The sequence below is a fragment of the Arachis ipaensis genome, chromosome B4 (genome assembly GCF_059453495.1).
Source record: "Arachis ipaensis isolate K30076 ecotype BB chromosome B4, ASM5945349v1, whole genome shotgun sequence".
Lineage (NCBI taxonomy): Eukaryota > Viridiplantae > Streptophyta > Magnoliopsida > Fabales > Fabaceae > Arachis > Arachis ipaensis.
In genome coordinates, this window is record NC_142439.1 from 75,435,198 (window position 1) to 75,455,431 (window position 20,234).

The window sequence follows — 20,234 nt, forward strand, 5'->3', positions numbered from 1 at the left end:
GCCATTACTTGTTATTAGCTCACTTATCCCAAATAAGCCTACCTTTTACATCACCCTTGTTAGCCACCTTGAGCCTTTTTATCCCCATTTATTCTGTTCTATAACCACATCACTAGCCTTAAGCAAAAAAATAATTAAATATCCCAATTGAATCTTTGGTTAGCTTAAGATAGAGATTGTGTATCAATTAAGCGTGGGGAAATTATGGGAACATGGGCTCATAAGAGAATATGTTAAGTTTTTACTTTGATAAAATATTGGGAATTTGGGTACCTACTCATGTGAGACCAAAAAAATTAAAAATCCATGTGCATTGATAAGTTATGTTTATTTTTCAGCTTAAAAAAAAGAGAAAAAGAAAAAAAATATATAATATAACTAAATAGATAAGGGGACAAAATTATCCCAATATTAAGTTTAATAAAAGATCAATGCACATGTGATAAAAATTAAACAAAATTTGGTACATGAGTATGGGAATTATACAAAAGTGGGAATTATGGGTAGCTAGGCATGAATTTAAAAGTATATAGAGTATATGTATATTAGGTGAGAGCTTAGGTTAATTAAAGATTTATATTATAGCTCACTTGGCCATACATATATCCTTACCTTTACCTCAGCCCTATTACAACCTTGAAAAGACATCATGATGTTTGCATTGGTACATTAAATATTTGTTGATTGGTTAGATGAAGAACAAGGTTTAGAAAGCATGATTAGAGAAGAGTAGAGTGAATAACCCTATACACTTGAGAGATTAGAGTGATATACACTACCAGTGAGGGTTCAATGCTTGATTCTATGTTCCATACTTTCATGAGCTGTCTTCTTACAAGTTTACTTGCTTTTTATTGTACGATTTGAATTAGTGGAAATTGGTTTGTATTTATCTTGGAGAACTTGTTTACTTTTAAACCAAGTAGATAGAAACATTTTGCATGTTGTTGCATTCATATAGATAGGATTGCATTTCATACATCCTACCATTCCTCTTCATCTTTATAGCTTCTCTTGAGCTTAGCATGAGGACATGCTATTGTTTAAGTGTGGGGAGGTTGATAAACCACTATTTTATGGTTTCTCTTGTACTCAATTGATGGGTTTTTATCAACTCTTTACCCACTTATTCATACTATTTGCATGTTTTACATTTTCCTTCCTGGTTTTGTGCTATGATTGAAAACATGCTTCTTTGATCTTATATTTGCTTATTATTAATCCTCTCTTATTACCATTAGATGTCTTGATATGTGTGTTAAGTGTTTTCAGAGATTACAGGGCAGGAATGGCTCAGAGGATGGAAAGGAAGCATGCAAAAGTGGAAGGAATACAAGAAGTTGGAGAAACTGCTAAGCTGTCCAGCCTAACCTCTTCGCACTCAAACGGCTATAACTTTAGCTACAAAGGTCCAAACGACATGGTTCCAGTTGTGTTGGAAAGCTAACGTCCGGGGCTTTGATTTGATAAATAATTTGCCATAGCTTCCTCGAAGTTAGGCGACGCGAACACGTGAATGACGCGTCCACGTCGCATCTGCGAACCTTAACCTGCGCGCCCGCATGGACGACACCTCCGCGTCACTTGCCCGCGACCTGGACGTAACAGAAATCGCAGGGGGCAATTTCTGGGCCTCTTTTGACCCAGTTTTCAGCCCAGAACACACAGATTAGAGGCTATAAAGTGGAGGAATGCATCCCTTCATAAGGGAGCTCGCCAATTTTTACTTTCCATGATTTAGATTTAGTTCTGAGAGAGGCTCTCTCCTATCTCTTTAGGATTAGGATTTAGATTTAGGATTTTTATTCGCTTTTAGGATTATCTCTTTTGATCAGGTTCAATATTCCTTTTATTTACTTTTGCAAGTCACTTTATGAATCCTTTCATGTTACAGATTACTCTTTTATTAATGTTATTTGAGGTATTTCAGTTTAATATTGATTTCTCTTATTTATGCTATTGTTGCTTTTACTCTAAAGACATTTTTATTCCAGTAGATTTACTTTCCCCCTTTTGGTTTTGGTTAAGAAATCAGTAACTCAGGAGTTGTCAAACTCAAACATGATTGATAATTGTTATCTTGTTAATTGAATTGAACTTCAATAATCCCAATCTTTTCTTGGGAAATAAATAGGATCCGAAGATCAAACCAATTAATCCCTTGACCCTCCTTTATCTTAGTAAAGGTTAACAAAGTGGAATTAAGATTCAATTCTCATCATCATTGATAAGGATAGCCAGGATAGGACCTCTAATTTCTCATACCTTGCCAAAAGTTTATTTATAGTCATTTATTTATTTCACTTTCTATTTAAATTACTTGTTCTTCATTTACTTTGATTGCTAATTAAACTATTCGTTCTTAATTTTTTTTTCTGCTTAAGGCTAGTAATGTGGTTATTAAAAAAAGGGGGGGGAATTTAAAGGCTCAAGGGAGCTAACAAAGGTGATGTAAAAGGTAGGCTATTTTTAGGACAAGTGGGTTAAAATCAAATAATGGCCTCAATCACTTTCTTGATATGTATCTATATTCTACAACTGGACATATAGATTAAAACAAAGTAAAGAACGTCAGAATAAAAAGAAGCGAAATACACAGGGATGAAATTATGGTTTGAATGCAACCATACAATTAATGCTCAAGACTCACAGGCTGTGTGTTCTCTAACTCAAACATCATATATCATTCATATATATTATGCAGGTTTAGTTAAAAATTTCCATTATTCTTATAAAAAAATTATTTAGGGTAGCCTTTGAGGTTTTAATGTTTCTCCTTGATGAAATGTTGTTAACTAACTAACATGTAATGATATATATACAAGGTGTGTGGATTATTTTAATTCTGTTAAAGTCTCTAGTTTACTTCCTTTTTATATTTTCAATTTTAACTAAGCTATCTTATGCTAAAAAGGGTAAACTATACTAATTAATCCACTAATAAGTTAGAATTGCAAACTAAACTAAAGAACTAAAATATGAACTAAAGTGCAGAATGCAGGAATAGAGTAAAAATACATAAAAGTAGCAATGTATAAGTACACAGAAAATAAAAATAAAAATAAAGAGAAAAATACAGAAAAATATCCAAAATAAAAGAAAAAGAGTCTATAGTGGTTCACCAAAATAATACGCCAGAGATGGCGACCATTTTGAAGAACTGAAGATTGATGGTTTAGAGGTTATAGTAAACTCTCGTTGCAAGTATAGTTACTAAACCAAGCAATCAACCTTTCTTACAAACGTTTTGGTTGTCAGAAGTAACAAACCCCTTTTAAAATTGATAACCGAGTATTTAAACCTCGGGTCGTCTTCTCAAGGAACTGCAGGGAAGTATGTTCTTATTATTGGCTATGGAGATTGTAAATGGGGGTTTCAAGAATGAAGAACGAATAGTTTAATTAGCAATTAAAGTAAATGAAGAACAAGTAATTTAAATAGCAAGTGAAATAAATAAATGACTATAAATAAACTTTTGGCAAGGTATGAGAAATTAGAGGTCCTATCCTGGCTATCCTTATCAATGATGATGAGAATTGAATCTTAATTCCACTTTGTTAACCTTTACTAAGATAAAGGAGGGTCAAGGGATTGATTGGTTTGATCTTCGGATCCTATTTATTTCCTAAGAAAAGATTGGGATTATTGAAGTTCAATTCAATTAACAAGATAACAATTATCAATCATGTTTGAGTTTGACAACTCCTGAGTTACTGATTTCTTAACCAAAACCAAAAGGGGGAAAGTAAATCTACTGGAATAAAAATGTCTTCAGAGTAAAAGCAACAATAGCATAAATAAGAGAAATCAATATTAAACTGAAATACCTCAAATAACATTAATAAAAGAGTAATCTGTAACATGAAAGGATTCATAAAGTGACTTGCAAAAGTAAATAAAAGGAATATTGAACCTGATCAAAAGAGATAATCCTGAAAGCGAATAAAAATCCTAAATCTAAATCCTAATCCTAAAGAGAGAGGAGAGAGCCTATCTCAAAACTAAATCTAAATCATGGAAAGTAAAAATTAGCGAGCTCCCTTATGAATGGATGCATTCCCCCACTTTATAGCCTCTAATCTGTGTGTTCTGGGATGAAAATTAGGTCAAAAGCAGCCCAAAAATCGCCCCCTGTGATTTCTGTTACATCCAGGTGGCGGGCAAGTGACGCGGAGGCGTCGTCCATGCGGCCGCGCGGGTTGAGGTTTGCAAATGCGATGCGGATGCATCATTCACGCGTCGCATCGTCTAACTTCAAGGAAGCTATGGCAAATTATATATCAAATCGAAGCCCCGAACGTTAGCTTTCCAACACAACTGAAACCGCATCGTTTAGACCCTTGTAGCTAAAGTTATAGCTGTTTGAGTTCGAAGAGGTTAGGTTGGACAGCTTAGCAGTTTCTCCAACTTCTTGTATTCCTTCCGCTTTTGCATGCTTCCTTTCCGTCCTCTGAGCCATTCCTACCCTGTAATCTCTGAAAACACTTAACACACATATCAAGGCATCTAATGGTAATAAGAGAGGATTAATAATAAGGAAATATAAGATCAAAGAAGCATGTTTTCAATCATAGCACAAAACCAGGAAGGAAAATGTAAAACATGCAAATAGTATGAATAAGTGGGTAAAGAGTTGATAAAAACCCATCAATTGAGTACAAGAGAAACCATAAAATAGTGGTTTATCAACCTCCCCACACTTAAACAATAGCATGTCCTCATGCTAAGCTCAAGAGAAGCTATAAAGATGAAGAGGAATGGTAGGATGTATGAAATGCAATCCTATCTATAGGAATGCAACTACATGCAAAATGTTTTTATGTACTTGGTTTAAAAGTAAACAAGTTCTCCAAGACAAATACAAACCAATTTCTACTAATTCAAGTTGTACAATAAAAAGCAAGTAAACTTGTAAGAAGACAGCTCATGAAAGCAGGGAACATAGAATCAAGCATTGAACCCTCACTGGTAGTGTATATCAATCTAATCTCTCAAGTGTATAGGGTTATTCACTCTACTCTTCTCTAGTCATGCTTTCTAAACCTTGTTCTTCATCTAACCAATCAACAAATATTTAATGTACCAATGCAAACATCATGAGGTCTTTTCAAGGTTGTAATGGGGCTAAGGTAAAGGTAAGGATATATGTATGGCCAAGTGAGCTATAATATGAATCTTTAATTAACCTAAGCTCTCACCTAATATACATATACTCTATATACTTTTAAATTCATGCCTAGCTACCCATAATTCCCACTTTTGTATAATTCCCATACTCATGTACCAAATTTTCTTTAATTTTTATCACATGTGCATTGATCTTTTATTAAACTTAATATTGGGGTAATTTTGTCCCCTTATTTATTTACTTATATTATATATATTTTTTCTTTTTCTCTTTTTTTTAAAGCTGAAAAATAAACATAACTTATCAATGCACATGGATTTTTAATTTTTCTGGTCTCACATGAGTGGTACCCAAATTCCCAGTATTTTATCAAAGTAAAAACTTATCACATTCCCTTATGAGCCCATGTTCCCATAATTTCCCCACGCTTAATTGATACACAATCTCTATCTTAAGCTAACCAAAGATTCAATTGGGATATTTAATTATTTTTCTGCTTAAGGCTAGTGATGTGGTTATAGAACAGAATAAATGGGGATAAAAAGGCTCAACGTGGCTAACAAGGGTGATGTAAAAGGTAGGCTTATTTGGGATAAGTGAGCTAATAACAAGTAATGGCCTCAATCATATACAAGCATGTAAATACACTAAATAATGGACATATAGAATGGAACAAAGCAAAGATTGCAATTATAGAGAAGAAAACACACAAGAATAAAAATTTATGGTTAAATAATGTAACCATGTAAATAAGCTCAAAATCTCACAGGTTGTGTGTTCTTTGGCTCAAAAACCATGTTCCAATTACAACTTCAAACAAGTTTTAACATAAAAATTTTTTTTTTCAATTTAAATTAGTGAAATTTTTCAAATATAGGGTCTTAAAAGAATTTTATTACTTTAACCAAGTAGTAACTAGATGCATAAAATCAAACAAATATGCAAATGCAACAACTAATTTAACAAAGAAAATTTAAACATTGGTGTTGAAACAGAAAGGTACTAACCCATGGAGATCGGTATCGACCTCCCCTCACCTAAAGATTGCACCGTCCTCGGTGCATGCTGAGATGTGCAGGTGGACGGGCTGTTCCAACTGATGCTTTTCTTCAAGGATTGTGCTGATGGACTTGTTTGTCTCCCCATGTAAACGTCTTCCGGTTCCCTTCCGGGTGGCCCTCCTGAAAGAAAAAGGGAAGAAGAATAACACAGAAATAGAGATAAGAAAATAAAAAAAGTATAAGTGGGTTAATGCCAAATGATAAGGGTCTCATTTACATGGAAGCTTCAACATGTAAGTGAGAAAACAATAGAAGCCATGGCATACCAGTGGTGCAAAATTGAAACAATGGAGAAGAGAGTGGGGAAAGAGAGATAATATAAATTCATGTCAATGTAAAAAGTAATACAGGTATAAAAGATTGGCATTGATTTAAATAATATTACCTAACCAGAATAAAACAAGTCATAAGCACCAAGATAATACTAGAAAAAATATAACAGTTGAATAAGAACATTTGAACACCAATGGTAAAATAATAAATTTAGAAAAGAAAAGAAAAATATGCACAAAATTAAAATGCAATGAATGAAATATTCAAATAAATTAAGTAAAATAAAATGAAAGATAAGAAGAATGAGAAGGGAAAGAACGGAAGAAGAAGTAAGTAAGAAAGGAGGGACGAAAAATTAGGATTGGGGAAGAAAAGATAAGATATTTGGCAAATTAGGATAAGCTGTGCAGCGCAAGTGACGCGGACGCGTGGGGCACGCAGTCGCGTGACTTGCGCTTTAAGTTAATCAACGCGGTAGCGTCGGTCACGCGGTCGCGTGACACGTTTTATGCTGCTAGCGCGAAGGCAGCCTCGCTCTCGCACAACTCTCTGTTCAAAATCATATTAGTGCCAAATTTTAAGTGACGCGATCACATGGGGCATGCGATCGCGTGAGTGGGCTTTAAAGGGATATGACACGGTCGCGTGGGTCACGCGGCCGCGTGGGAAGGATTATGCGTTCAGCACCAATCCAGCACCACTCTTGCACAACTTTTGGGTGTGCACCACTTTGACGTCGAAATCTTGGTCACGCGGCCGCGTGGGGCACGCGGTCGCGTGGGAGGCCATTATTCCCATGTGACATGGTCGCATCTGCGATGCGGTCACGTGGGATGATTTGTGCCATTGGCACGCCTCCAGCCACGCTCTCACATGACTTTCTGTTCATTTTCTTTTCTTCCTATTGCACTGGTGACGCGGACGCGTCAGCGACGCTGTCGCGTCGCGTGCGTGCTTTTTTTTTATGCAGTATGCAGAATGCAATGATTAATATGAATGCGATGCAAAATTTCAGGTTCAATATTATAAAATAAAATAAAACTTGAAAACAAACAAAACAAAATAAAAATTAAAAAAAATGAACGATCATACCATGGTGGGTTGTCTCCCACCTAGCAGTTTTAGTTAAAGTCCTTAAGTTGGACATTAGATGAGCTTCCTGTTATGGTGGCTTGTGTTTAAATTCATCCAGAAATCTCCACCAATGTTTGGAATGCCAACAGCCTCCTGGGTCCCAAACTAGGCATGTGAAGCTTCTGAGCAGCTTCAAACAGATTTTCAGGCTCCCGGGGTGATGAATATCAGAATATTTTCCAGAATCCCAAACTTTAGTTCTAAATCCGCCTTCGTTTTGATCTATACTTTTCCATCCGGGCGGTTTGGAAATTAGATTCTCACCAAGATGACCAAACATTTTCCGAGATCCATTCGATTGAACGTGATACCAATGCGTGCACTTCGAGTTGAAGCGTGGAACCTTATTGAACCTTGTGCACCAGCTCTGAGTGCGAGCCATTTTCCTCTTACTCTTAAAGCCGCAAAGAGCTCTAAGCTGGCCATCTGTTTCAAGCAAACCATATTCAAGTGAATAAGTAAAGTTAAAGGTTAAGGATTGTACCCACTTGAAGCTTGTATTAGGCGGTAATGGCCTTGGGGTAGGTGTTTCTGGTGGTTCTGTAAGTTCTTCTCCCTTGTGCTCTTCTGTGAATTCCTCCACTTCCTTGTAAGGTTCTTCAAATGCATCTGAGTCCTAGTCAAAGTCTTCTATGTCTTCCTCATCACTTGTGTCATAGATTGGAGGTTAAGAGAAATCTACCTCTCCATCATCTTCGTATTCACTAGGGAAAGATTCTTCGATCTCAGAGAATTCACTTGCGGATGCAAGTTCATTACTAAGAGAGCTAGACTTGTGACTATCATCATCAAGGGAATTTGTGTCCTGGGTTATTCCGTCTAGTTCTTCATAAACGACTTGCCTTGGGGATTGTGCAATATCCTCCTTAGCATCAACTTTAGCGTCCTTGACGGAGTTCTCCTCAACTCTGGATTCCCATGGAGGTTCAGCGTCTCCTAGATCTTCAACCAACTCTTCTTCTTGTACAATGACAGCTTCTTCTACTTGTTCTAGTACGAATTCATGCTCTGTCTTGTCCACTGGAGTCTCTAGTATTTCCTTCATGCTACCCTCATCATTAGATTGTCCACATGGGGCTGTGGTTGGTCCTTGAATGTTCGCGTGTCTAGAAGCTAATTGAATTACTGCTTGCTCCAGTTGTCGAATGGTTGTTTGAAGTTTAATTACTGTTTCCTTGAGGTGAACCTCTGATTCTCGGGGTGATGGATTTGGACATGAAACATAGGGAAGTGGTGGTGCTTGGGGGTGATTGGATTGGAACTGGGGTAGGAAAGGATCATATGGTGGCAAATGGTGAAGAGAAGCTTGTGAGTGTGGTGGTTCGAGGTTATGTTGAGAGGTTGGTCTATAGGCACGGGGTGGGGCTTGTTGGTAGTCACAAGGTTGTCCACCATATCTATCAGCTGGGTATGCATTGTAGAATGGTCGTTGTCCATGATATCTTGGAGGGTGTTGTTGCCTGAAGGGTTGATTAGATCCTCTTGGCTCCATCCATCCTTGATTCGTCTGACGTTGATGCATATTCCTGCTGTAACTTCTATTTCCTTCAACAAAGTTAGAACCAAACTCAAAGCGAGAGGGGTGAGAGTTCATAGTAGCAAATAAAATTAAAAATAAAAAACAGAAATAAATAAACAAGTAAAAAAAAAAGTATTTACAACAACCAATAATAAGGCACACGTTAGCAGTTCCCCGGCAACGACGCCATTTTGAAGAACTGAAGATTGATGGTTTAAAGGTTATAGTAAACTCTCATTGCATGTATAGTTACTAAACCAAGCAATCAACCTTTCTTACAAACGTTTTGGTTGTCACAAGTAACAAACCCCTTTTAAAATTGATAACCGAGTATTTAAACCTCGGGTCGTCTTCTCAAGGAACTGCAGGGAAGTATGTTCTTATTATTGGCTATGGAGATTGTAAATGGGGGTTTCAAGAATGAAGAACGAATAGTTTAATTAGCAATTAAAGTAAATGAAGAACAAGTAATTTAAATAGCAAGTGAAATAAATAAATGACTATAAATAAACTTTTGGCAAGGTATGAGAAATTAGAGGTCCTATCCTGGCTATCCTTATCAATGATGATGAGAATTGAATCTTAATTCCACTTTGTTAACCTTTACTAAAATAAAGGAGGGTCAAGGGATTAATTGGTTTGATCTTCGGATCCTATTTATTTCCTAAGAAAAGATTGGGATTATTGAAGTTCAATTCAATTAACAAGATAACAATTATCAATCATGATTGAGTTTGACAACTCCTGAGTTACTGATTTCTTAACCAAAACCAAAAGGGGGAAAGTAAATCTACTGGAATAAAAATGTCTTCAGAGTAAAAGCAACAATAGCATAAATAAGAGAAATCAATATTAAACTGAAATACCTCAAATAACATTAATAAAAGAGTAATCTGTAACATGAAAGGATTCATAAAGTGACTTACAAAAGTAAATAAAAGGAATATTGAACCTGATCAAAAGAGATAATCCTGAAAGCGAATAAAAATCCTAAATCTAAATCCTAATCCTAAAGAGAGTGGAGAGAGCCTCTCTCAAAACTAAATCTAAATCATGGAAAGTAAAAATTGGCGAGCTCCCTTATGAATGGATGCATTCCCCCACTTTATAGCCTCTAATCTGTGTGTTCTAGGCTGAAAACTGGGTCAAAAGCAGCCCAGAAATCACCCCCTGCGATTTCTGTTACGTCCAGGTCGCGGGCAAGTGACGCGGAGGCGTCGTCCATGCGGCCGCGCGGGTTGAGGTTCGCAGATGTGACGCGGATGCGTCATTCACGCGTTCGCGTCGCCTAACTTCGGAGCAGCTATGGCAAATTATATATCAAATCATAGCCATGGACGTTAGCTTTCCAACACAACTGGAACCGCATCGTTTGGACCTCTGTAGCTAAAGTTATAGCCGTTTGAGTGCGAAGAGGTTATGTTGGACAGCTTAGCAGTTTCTCCAACTTCTTGTATTCCTTCCACTTTTGCATGCTTCCTTTCCATCCTTTGAGCCATTCCTGCCCTATAATCTCTGAAAACACTTAACACACATATCAAGGCATCTAATGGTAATAAGAGAGGATTAATAATAAGCAAATATAAGATCAAAGAAGCATGTTTTCAATCATAGCACAAAACCAGGAAGGAAAATGTAAAACATGCAAATAGTATGAATAAGTGGGTAAAGAGTTGATAAAAACCCATCAATTGAGTACAAGAGAAACCATAAAATAGTGGTTTATCAATTGCCTTTGTTTAATCTTGTGATTTTCTTGTTTTGTGTTTGTTGTTGTTTTTCATATGACTTTTCAATTTGTTAGTGTCTAAACATTAAAAATCTCTAAGTTTAGTGTCTTGCATGTGTTTCTTTTCTTAAAAATCTTCAAAAATATGTTCTTGATGTTCATCATGATCTTTAAAGTGTTCTTGGTGTTCATCTTGACATTCAAAGTGTTCTTGCACGCATTAGTTGTTTTGATTCATAGTTTTTTTTTTGTTTTGTTTCAATTTGGTGTTTTTCTCTCTCATCATTAAAAATTCAAAAAAAAAAAATAATATCTTTCCCTTATCTCACTCATAAATTTCGAACAACGCATTAGTTGTTTCTTATTAGTCAAGTCAAAATTTCAATTTAAAAAAATTTTATCTTTTCAAATCTTTTTCAAAAATCAAATCTTTTTCATTTTTTCTTAATATTTTAAAAAATTTTAAAAATTGATTTTCAAAATCTTTTTCTTACTTTTATTTCATGATTTTCAAATTAACTGCTAACATTTAATATTTTGAGTCAAAAATTTCAAGTTGTTACTTGCCTATTAAGAAAGGTTCAATCTTTAAATTCTAGAATCATATCTTTTTAGTTTCTTTTTAGTCAAGTCATCAACTTTAATTTCAAAAATTAAATCTTTTTAATTTTCTTCTCAAATCTTTTTCAAAATAGATTTCTATCATATCTTTTTCAAAATCAATTTTAAAATCTTTTTCTAACTTCTTATCTTTTCAAAATTGATTTTCAAATCTTTTTCAATTAACTACTTAACTTTTTTTTTATTTTAAAATTCTTATCTTTTTCAAAAACATCTAACTACTTTCCTCTCTCTCTAATTTTCAAAAATAACTTTCCACTTTTTCAAAATTCTTTTTAATTAACTAATTGTTTTAAATTTTAATGTATTTTAATTCTTTTCTTAAAATTCGAATTCTAACTTAAATTAAAATAAAAACAAAAATAATTTTCTTTTTTTTTAATTAATATTCGAATTCCCTCTACCTCTCATCTCTTTTTATTTATTTTATTTATTTACTAACACATCTTTTCTTCTTAAAATTCGAATCCCCCTCCCTTTCTCTGTGTTCGAATTTTTCTTATTCTCTTTCTACCTCATTCTTCTCTTCTTCTACTGACATAAAGGAATCTCTATACTGTGACATAGAGGATTTTCCTTCTTTTTTGTTCTCTTCTTTTTCATATGAGCAGGAACAAGGATAAGAACATTCTTGTTGAAGCTGATCCTGAACCTGAAAGGACTCTGAAGAGGAAGCGAAGGGAAGCTAAAGCACAACTCTCTGGAGAAAACCTTACAGAACTTTTTGAAAAAGAAGAAGACATGGCCGAACCCAATAACAATAGTGGAGATGCAAGGAAGATGCTTGGTGACTTTATTGCACCCTCTTCCGACTTTTATTGAAGAAGCATCTCAATTCCTACAATTGGAGCAAACAACTTTGAGCTTAAGCCTCAATTAGTTTCTCTAATACAGTAGAATTGTAAGTTTCATGGACTTCCATTGGAAGATCCTCATCAATTTTTAGCTGAATTCTTGCAAATCTGTGACACTGTCAAGACCAATGGGGTTAATCCTGAGGTCTACAGACTTATACTTTTCCCTTTTGCTGTAAGAGACAGAGCTAGGACATGGTTGGACTCACAATCTAAAGAAAGCCTAAACTCTTGGGAAAAGTTGGTCAATACTTTCTTGGCCAAATTCTTTCCACCTCAAAAGATGAGCAAGCTTAGAGTAGAACTCCAAACCTTTAGACAGAAGGAAGGTGAATCCCTCTATGAAGCTTGGGAAAAATACAAGCAATTGATCAGAAGGTGTCCTTCTGACATGCTTTCAGAATGGAGCATCTTAGGTATATTCTATGATGGTCTGTCTGAATTGTCCAACATGTCATTGGACAACTCTGCTGGTGGATCTCTTCATCTGAAGAAGACGCCTGAAGAAGCCCAGGAACTCATTGAAATGGTTCCAAATAACCAGTTCATATATACTTCTAAAAGAAATCCTGTGAATAATGGGATGACTCAGAAGAAAGGAGTTCTTGAAGTTGATACTCTGAATGCCATATTGGCTCAGAATAAAATATTGACTCAGCAAGTCAATATGATTTCTCAGAGTCTGACTGGAATGCAAGCTGCATCCGGCAGTACTAAGGAAGCCTCCTCTGAAGGAGAAGCCTATGACCCTGAGAATCATGGAATGGAAGAGGTGAATTACATAGGAGATTCCTATGGAAACACTTACAATCCTTCATGGAGGAATCATCCTAATCTCTCATGGAAGGATCAACAGAAGCCTAATCAAGGCTTCAATAATAATAATGGTGGGAGAACACGATTTGGCAATAGCAAACCTTTTCCAACATCTTCTCAGCAGTAGACAGAGAATTCTAAGCAGAGCCACTCTGACTTAGCAACTGTAGTCTCTGATCTATCTAAGACCACTCTCAGTTTCATGACTGAAGCATGGTACTCCATTAGAAATTTGAAGGCACAAGTGGGTCAGCTGAGTAAAAGAGTTACTGAACTCCCTCCTAGTACTCTCCCAAGCAATACAGAAGAGAATCCAAAGAGAGAGTGCAAGGCCATCTACATGTCCAACATGGCCGAACCTAGAGAGGAGGAAGAGGCAGTGATTTCCAGTGAGGAAGACCTCAATGGACGTCCACTGGCCACCAAGGAGTTCCCTAATGAGGAACCAAAGGAATCTGAGGCTCATACAGAGACCATTGAGATTCCACTGAACTTACTATTGCTATTCATGAGCTCTGATGAGTATTCTTCCTCTGAAGAGGATGAAGACATTGTTGAAGAGCAAGTAGCTCTGTATTTAGGAGCAATCATGAAGCTAAATGCCAAGCTATTTGGTAATGAGACTTGGGAGGATGAACCTCCATTGCTCATTAATAAACTAAGTGATCTGGTTCAACTGAAATTACCTCAGAAGAAACAGGATCCTGGAAAGTTCTTAATACCTTGTACCATAGGCACCATGACTTTTGAGAAGGCTCTGTATGACCTGGGGTTAGGGATAAACGTCATGCCCCTCTCTGTAATGGAGAAACTAGGGATCTTTGAGGTACAAGCTGCAAGAATCTCACTAGAGATGGCAGACAATTCAAGAAAACAGGCTTATGGAATTGTAGAGGATGTCTTGGTGAAGGTTGAAGGCCTATACATCCCTGCTGATTTCATAATCCTAGACACTGGGAAGGATGAAGATGAATCCATCATCCTTGGAAGACCCCTCCTAGCCACAGCAAAAGCTGTAATTGATGTGGACAGAGGAGAGTTAGTCCTTCAATTGAATGAGGACTACCTTGTGTTTAAGGCTCAAGGACCTCCATCTGTAACCATGGAGAGGAAGCATGAAAAGCTTCTCTCAATACAGAGTCAAATAGAGCCCCCACATTCAACTTCTAAGTTTGGTGTTGGGAGGCCAACACTAAGCTCTGAATCTCTGTGAGGCTCTCTAAGAGCTCACTGTCAAGCTATTGACATTAAAGAAGCGCATGTTGAGAGGCAACCCAATGTTATTTAATTATATTTATATATTTATTTTCCATTATCATTTTATGTTTTCTTAGGTTGATGATCATGTGAAGTCACAAAAACAACTAAAAAATCAAAAATAGAATGAAAAACAGCATAAAAAATAGCATACCTTGGAGGACAAGCTTACTAGCGTTTAAGAACAGCAGAATGGGCGTTTAACGCCCAGCCTGGCAGCGTTCTGGGCGTTAAACGCCAGAATGGGCAGTACTCTGGGTGTTTAACGCCAGAAAGGGCTGTCTGGCATCTGGCTGGTGTTAAACACTAGAAATGGGCATCTGGCTGGTGTTTAACGCCAGAAATGGGCAGCAGAGTGGTGTTTAACGCCAGGAAAGGTAGCAGAATGGTGCAGGGCGTTTTACCGCCAGAATGGTGCAGGGACTCGAATTCCTTGACACCTCAGGATCTGTGGACCCCATAGGATCCCCACCTACCCCACCTCCTCTTCTATCCTCTTCACACCTTTCCATAACACTCCTCCCCAAATACCCTTGACCAATCCAATCAATACCTCTTCCCCAAACACCCTTCACCTATCAAATCTTACCATTTTCCCCACAATCTCTTCACCACTCACATCCATCCATCATAAAACCCCACCTACCTCACTCCTTCATAACCGAATTCCCTCTCTCTCCTACCCTATAAATACCCCTCCTCACTACCTTCAAATTCACACATCATACACACTACTACCCCCCTTGGCCGAGACATTCACTACCCTCCATCTCCTCCATTTCTTCTTCTTCTCCTCATTTCTTTCTTCTTTTGCTTGAGGACGAGCAAACATTTTAAGTTTGGTGTGGAAAAAGCTCTGCTTTTTGTTTTTCCATAACCATTAATGGCACCTAAGGCTGGAGAAACCTCTAGAAAGAGGAAAGGAGAAGGCAATTGCTTCCACCTCCGAGTCATGGGAGATGGAGAGATTCATCTCACAAGCCCATCACTAAGAAAAGAATGGAGCAAACAAGAGATCTCACTCATGGACCTCAACAAGAGCATGAGGAAATTCCTCATCATGAAATTCCTGAGATACCTCAAGGGATGCATTTTCCTCCACATAACTATTGGGAGCAACTCAACACCTCTTTAGGATATTTGAGTTCTAACATGGAGCAACTAAGAATGGAGCACCAAGAGCACTCCATCATCCTCCATGAAATTAGAGATGGCCAAAAGGCCATGAGAGAGGAGCAACAAAGGCAAGGAAGAGACATAGAGGAGCTCAAGCACTCCATAAGATCTTCAAGAGGAAGAACAAGCCGCCATCACTAAGGTGGACTCGTTCTTTAATTTCCTTGTTCTTTATTTTCTATCTTTCATTTCCTATGCTTTATGTTTTATCTATGTTTGTGTCTTTATTGCATGATTATTAGTGTCTAGTGCCTATGCTTTAAAGTTATGGATATCCTATGAATCCTTCACCTTTCTTAAATAAAAAAATTTGTTTTTACTTGAAAAAGAACAAGAAGTACATGAATTACAAATTTTAAAATAGTTTAATTATTTTGATGTGGTGGCAATACTTTTTGTTTTCTGAATGAATGCGTGAACAGTGCATATTTTTGATATTGTTGTTTATGAATGTTAAAATTGTTGGCTCTTGAAAGAATAATGAAAAAGGAGAAATGTTATTGATAATCTGAAAAATCATAAAATTGATTCTTGAAGCAAAAAAAGCAGTGAAAAGCAAAGCTTGCGGAAAAAAAATTGGCGAAAAAAATAAAGAAAAAGAAAGAAAAAGAAAAAGCAAGCAGAAAAAGCCAATAGCTCTTTAAACAAAAGGCAAGAGCAAAAAGTCAATAGCCCTTTAAACCAAAAGGCAAGGGTAAAAAGGACCCAAGGTTTTGAGCATTAATGGATAGGAGTGCCCAAAGGAATAAAATCCTGGTCGAAGCGGCTAAACAAAGCTGTCCCTAACCATGTGCTTGTGGCATGAAGGTGTCAAGTGAAAAGCTTGAGACTGAGCGGTTAAAGTCGTGGTCCAAAGCAAAAAGAGTGTGCTTAAGAGCTCTGGACACCTCTAACTGAGGACTCTAGCAAAGCTGAGTCACAATCTGAAAAGGTTCATCCAGTTATGTGTCTGTGGCATTTATGTATCCGGTGGTTATACTGGAAAACAAAATGCTTAGGGTCACGCCCAAGACTCATAAAGTAACTGTGTTCAAGAATCAACATACTGAACTAGGAGAATCATTAACACTATCTGAATTCTGAGTTCCTATAGATGCCAATCATTCTGAACTTCAAAGGATAGATTGAGATGCCAAAACTGTTCAGAAGCAAAAACCTACTAGCCCCGCTCATCTAATTAAAACTGATCTTTATAGATGTTTTCAGAATTTATTGTATATTCTCTTCTTTTTATCCTACTTTATTTTTTGTTTCTTGGGGACAAGCAATAATTTAAGTTCGGTGTTGTGATGAGCGGATAATTTATACCCTTTTTGGCATTGTTTTTACATAGTTTTTAGTATGTTTTAGTTATTTTTTATTATATTTTTATTAGATTTTATTCAAAAATTAAATTTCTGGACTTTACTATGAGTTTGTGTATTTTTCTGTGATTTTAGGTATTTTTTGGCTGAAATTGAGGGACCTGAGCAAAAATCTGATTCAAAGGCTGAAAAAGGACTGCAGATGCTGTTGGATTCTGACCTCCCTGTACTCGAAGTGGATTTTCTGGAGCTACAGAAGCCCAATTGGCGTGCTCCCAATTGCTTTGGAAAGTAGACATTCTGGGCTTTCCAGCAATATTTTGCTCGAGATTTCATGGCCCAAACCGGCATTCAAAGTCAGCCTAAAATTTCTTGCGTAAAACGCCGAAACTGGCATCAGAATTGGAGTTAAACGCCCAAACTGGCACCAAAGCTTGCGTTTAACTCCAGAAACAGCCTAAGCATGAAAAAGCTTCAATGCTCAGCCCAAGCACACACCAAGTGGGCCCTGGAAGTGGATTTCTGCACTATCTGCACTTAGTTACTCATTTTCTGTAAACCCTAGTTACTAGTTTAGTATAAAAACTACTTTTAGAGATTTATTTAAAGGTCTTTAGTCTTTTGACCATCTTTCGATCATATTATGTAACTTTTACACTTTGAGACCTCCATGGGAGGCTGGCCACTCGGCCATGGCTACCCTATTTTCACTTATGTATTTTCAACGGTGGAGTTTCTACACCCCATAGATTAAGGTGTGGAGCTCTGCTGTTCTTCATGAATTAATGCAGGTACTATTGTTTTTCATTCAATTCATGCCTACTTCTTCTCCAAGATATACTCTTGTTCTTAATTCAGTTAAGTCAGAATGAAGGGGTGACCCGTGACAATCACCCAATCTTCGTTACTCGCTTAGCCAAGATCCGCGTGCCTGACAACCACAAAGTGGTCTACATGATGTTCAACGTAGTCATTGGATGACAATCAGAGTATATTCTCTTGGGTCTCTCATCAACGATTCACATCATCTCTCCTAACAACAGAGCATCTGAATCTGAGAACAAAACCTTCGTGGTATAGGCTAGAATAAAGGCAGCATTCCTGGGATCCGGAAAGTCTAAACCTTGTATGTGGTATTCCGAGTAGGATCCGGGAAGGGATGACTGTAAAGAGCTTCAAACCTGCAAATGTTGGGCGCAAGTGACAGTGCGCAAAAGGACGAAGGTGCTATTCCGACGCTAGCGGGAACTGACAGATGATTAGCCGTGCGGTGACAACGCATATAGATTTGTTTTCATCCGAGAGGATCATACAGCTTGCCATGGAAGGAGATAACACATGGTTGGAAGAAGGCAGTAGGAAAGCAGAGGTTCAGAAGCAACAAAGCATCTCTATACGCTTATCTGAAATTCCTACCAATGAATTACATAAGTATTTCTATCTTATTTTATGTTTTATTTATATTTTAATTATCAAAACCTCATAACCAATTTAATCCGCCTGACTGAGATTTACAAGATGACCATAGCTTGCTTCATGCCGATAATCTCCGTGGGATCGACCCTTACTCACGTAATGTATTACTTGGATGACCCAGTGCACTTGCTGGTTAGTTGCATCGGAGTTGTGAATAAAAGTGATGTGATCACGATTCCGTGCACCACTAGGCTCAAGGTGCAAAGCACCAAGGAAAAGATGAGAAAAAGTTGTGTTCAAGAATTAATCAAAGGTTAAAAAGGAAAAGAATTCATAATATTATCCGAGTTCTAGTTCTAATGGACATTAGCATCTCTGAGCTTCAAAGGATAGTGAGATGCCGAGCCTATTCATGATCATAGTCTCATCAACCCCACTCAGTAAACGAATAGGAGCTTAAATGAACACTCAAGTCTTGGGTAATTTCTCTTCTCAGTCCTATATTGTTTTTTAGTTGCTTGAGGGCAAGCAACAGTTCAAGTTTGGTGTTGTAATGCGTGAGCATCTTTTCTTTATTTGCTATTTATTTTAGATATGAATTTATTGAGTTTTAATTAAATTTTAGTGGTTGAAGCCTATTTGGATGCTACTTTGAGTCGCTTTAGTGTTTTAATTATTTTAGGTGAAGTTTGGATCGGTTTGGCAGAGTTCATATGCAAGGAAAGATAAGAATTTTGAATCTGCCAAGCTGGCGCTAAACGCAAACCTAGGCATTTATCGCCAGGTGCCTCGTAATGTGTTCGAGCTCTCTGCCTCATAGGGCGATAAACGCTGAACCTGACATTTAGCGCCAAGAAGTCATAAACAAATTGAGAGTTACTGCCACTTGGGGAACTAAACGCTGAATCTGGCTTTTAGCGCCAGTGACCCGGATCAACCTCACCCAAAAGAGCATCTTTAGTTAGATTTGGCTTTTATTTTATTTTATTTTAGTTCTTTTTTTTCCCAAACACAATCTTTTGGGCTTTGGTAATTATTAGTTTATTTTATTTTCAAATCAAATTAGGTTAGATATACAGGGAAAAGATTTAGCCCTTCAGGCTGGCTCCTCTCTTCTCTTCTCAGTAGACCTTATTCCGCACTATTAGACTTTTTCGAACCCTAGTTTTCTCTCTGAGTCATGAGCAACTAAACCTCGTTAGTTAAGGTTAGGAGCTCTGTTTATTCTATAGATTGATACTATTGCCACTCTATTTTAATTAATGTATTAATTTAATTTTAAGGATTACTTTTATTTTTCATCCTATGAATTTGAGTGTATTGAAAAATAACTCTCATTCTATATGAATTCTTGTTGAATTTTGAAAACGTTATCTCACTTGAATGCTAGCTTGAAGGTAAATTCCTCCTAAACCACTAATTGCTTGGACTTAACGGGATACGTGACATATAATCCTCTTATATTTGGATAATTAGGGTTTTTGTGGCTAATAAACTAGAATTGAACCTAACACTTTAACTTATATTAAGTGACCAAGGAATTGGCGGTTGATTAGGTTAAAGGAGACTAAATTTCTAAAGAATTAGGGTTTAGTCAATTACAGTTTGTCATGAAATGAATCTTGCATGATTAAAATAGTTGGTAATAAATATAAATCCAAAAAAATAAACATCTCTGAAATCTTAACTGTTTCTCTCTCATATTTCTCACAACCCATTTACTGTTTGCTTTCCGAACATTTGAATTAATGTTTGATGCTTTTGGACCACCAAACATCTTTTTCTGCTTGCCTGACTAAGTGATTCATTCGGCTATTGTTGCTCAGTCCATCAATCCTTGTGGGATCGACCTTCACTCACTTGAAGTATTATTTGGTACGACCCGATACACTTGCTAATTAGTTTGTGGTAATTGAATTCCGCATCAATAATTAAATAAAGAGGTA

At 36.8% G+C, this 20,234-nt stretch overlaps 1 non-coding gene across 1 annotated transcript; it reads right to left on the reverse strand.

The window, feature by feature from the left end:
- Positions 1–12,608: 12,608 nt before the first annotated feature.
- On the reverse strand, positions 12,609–12,716 carry LOC148567977 (small nucleolar RNA R71). Its single transcript, XR_015882550.1, has one exon. It is a non-coding gene; the product is annotated as a small nucleolar RNA R71 (small nucleolar RNA).
- Between the last annotated feature and the right edge of the window lie 7,518 nt (positions 12,717–20,234).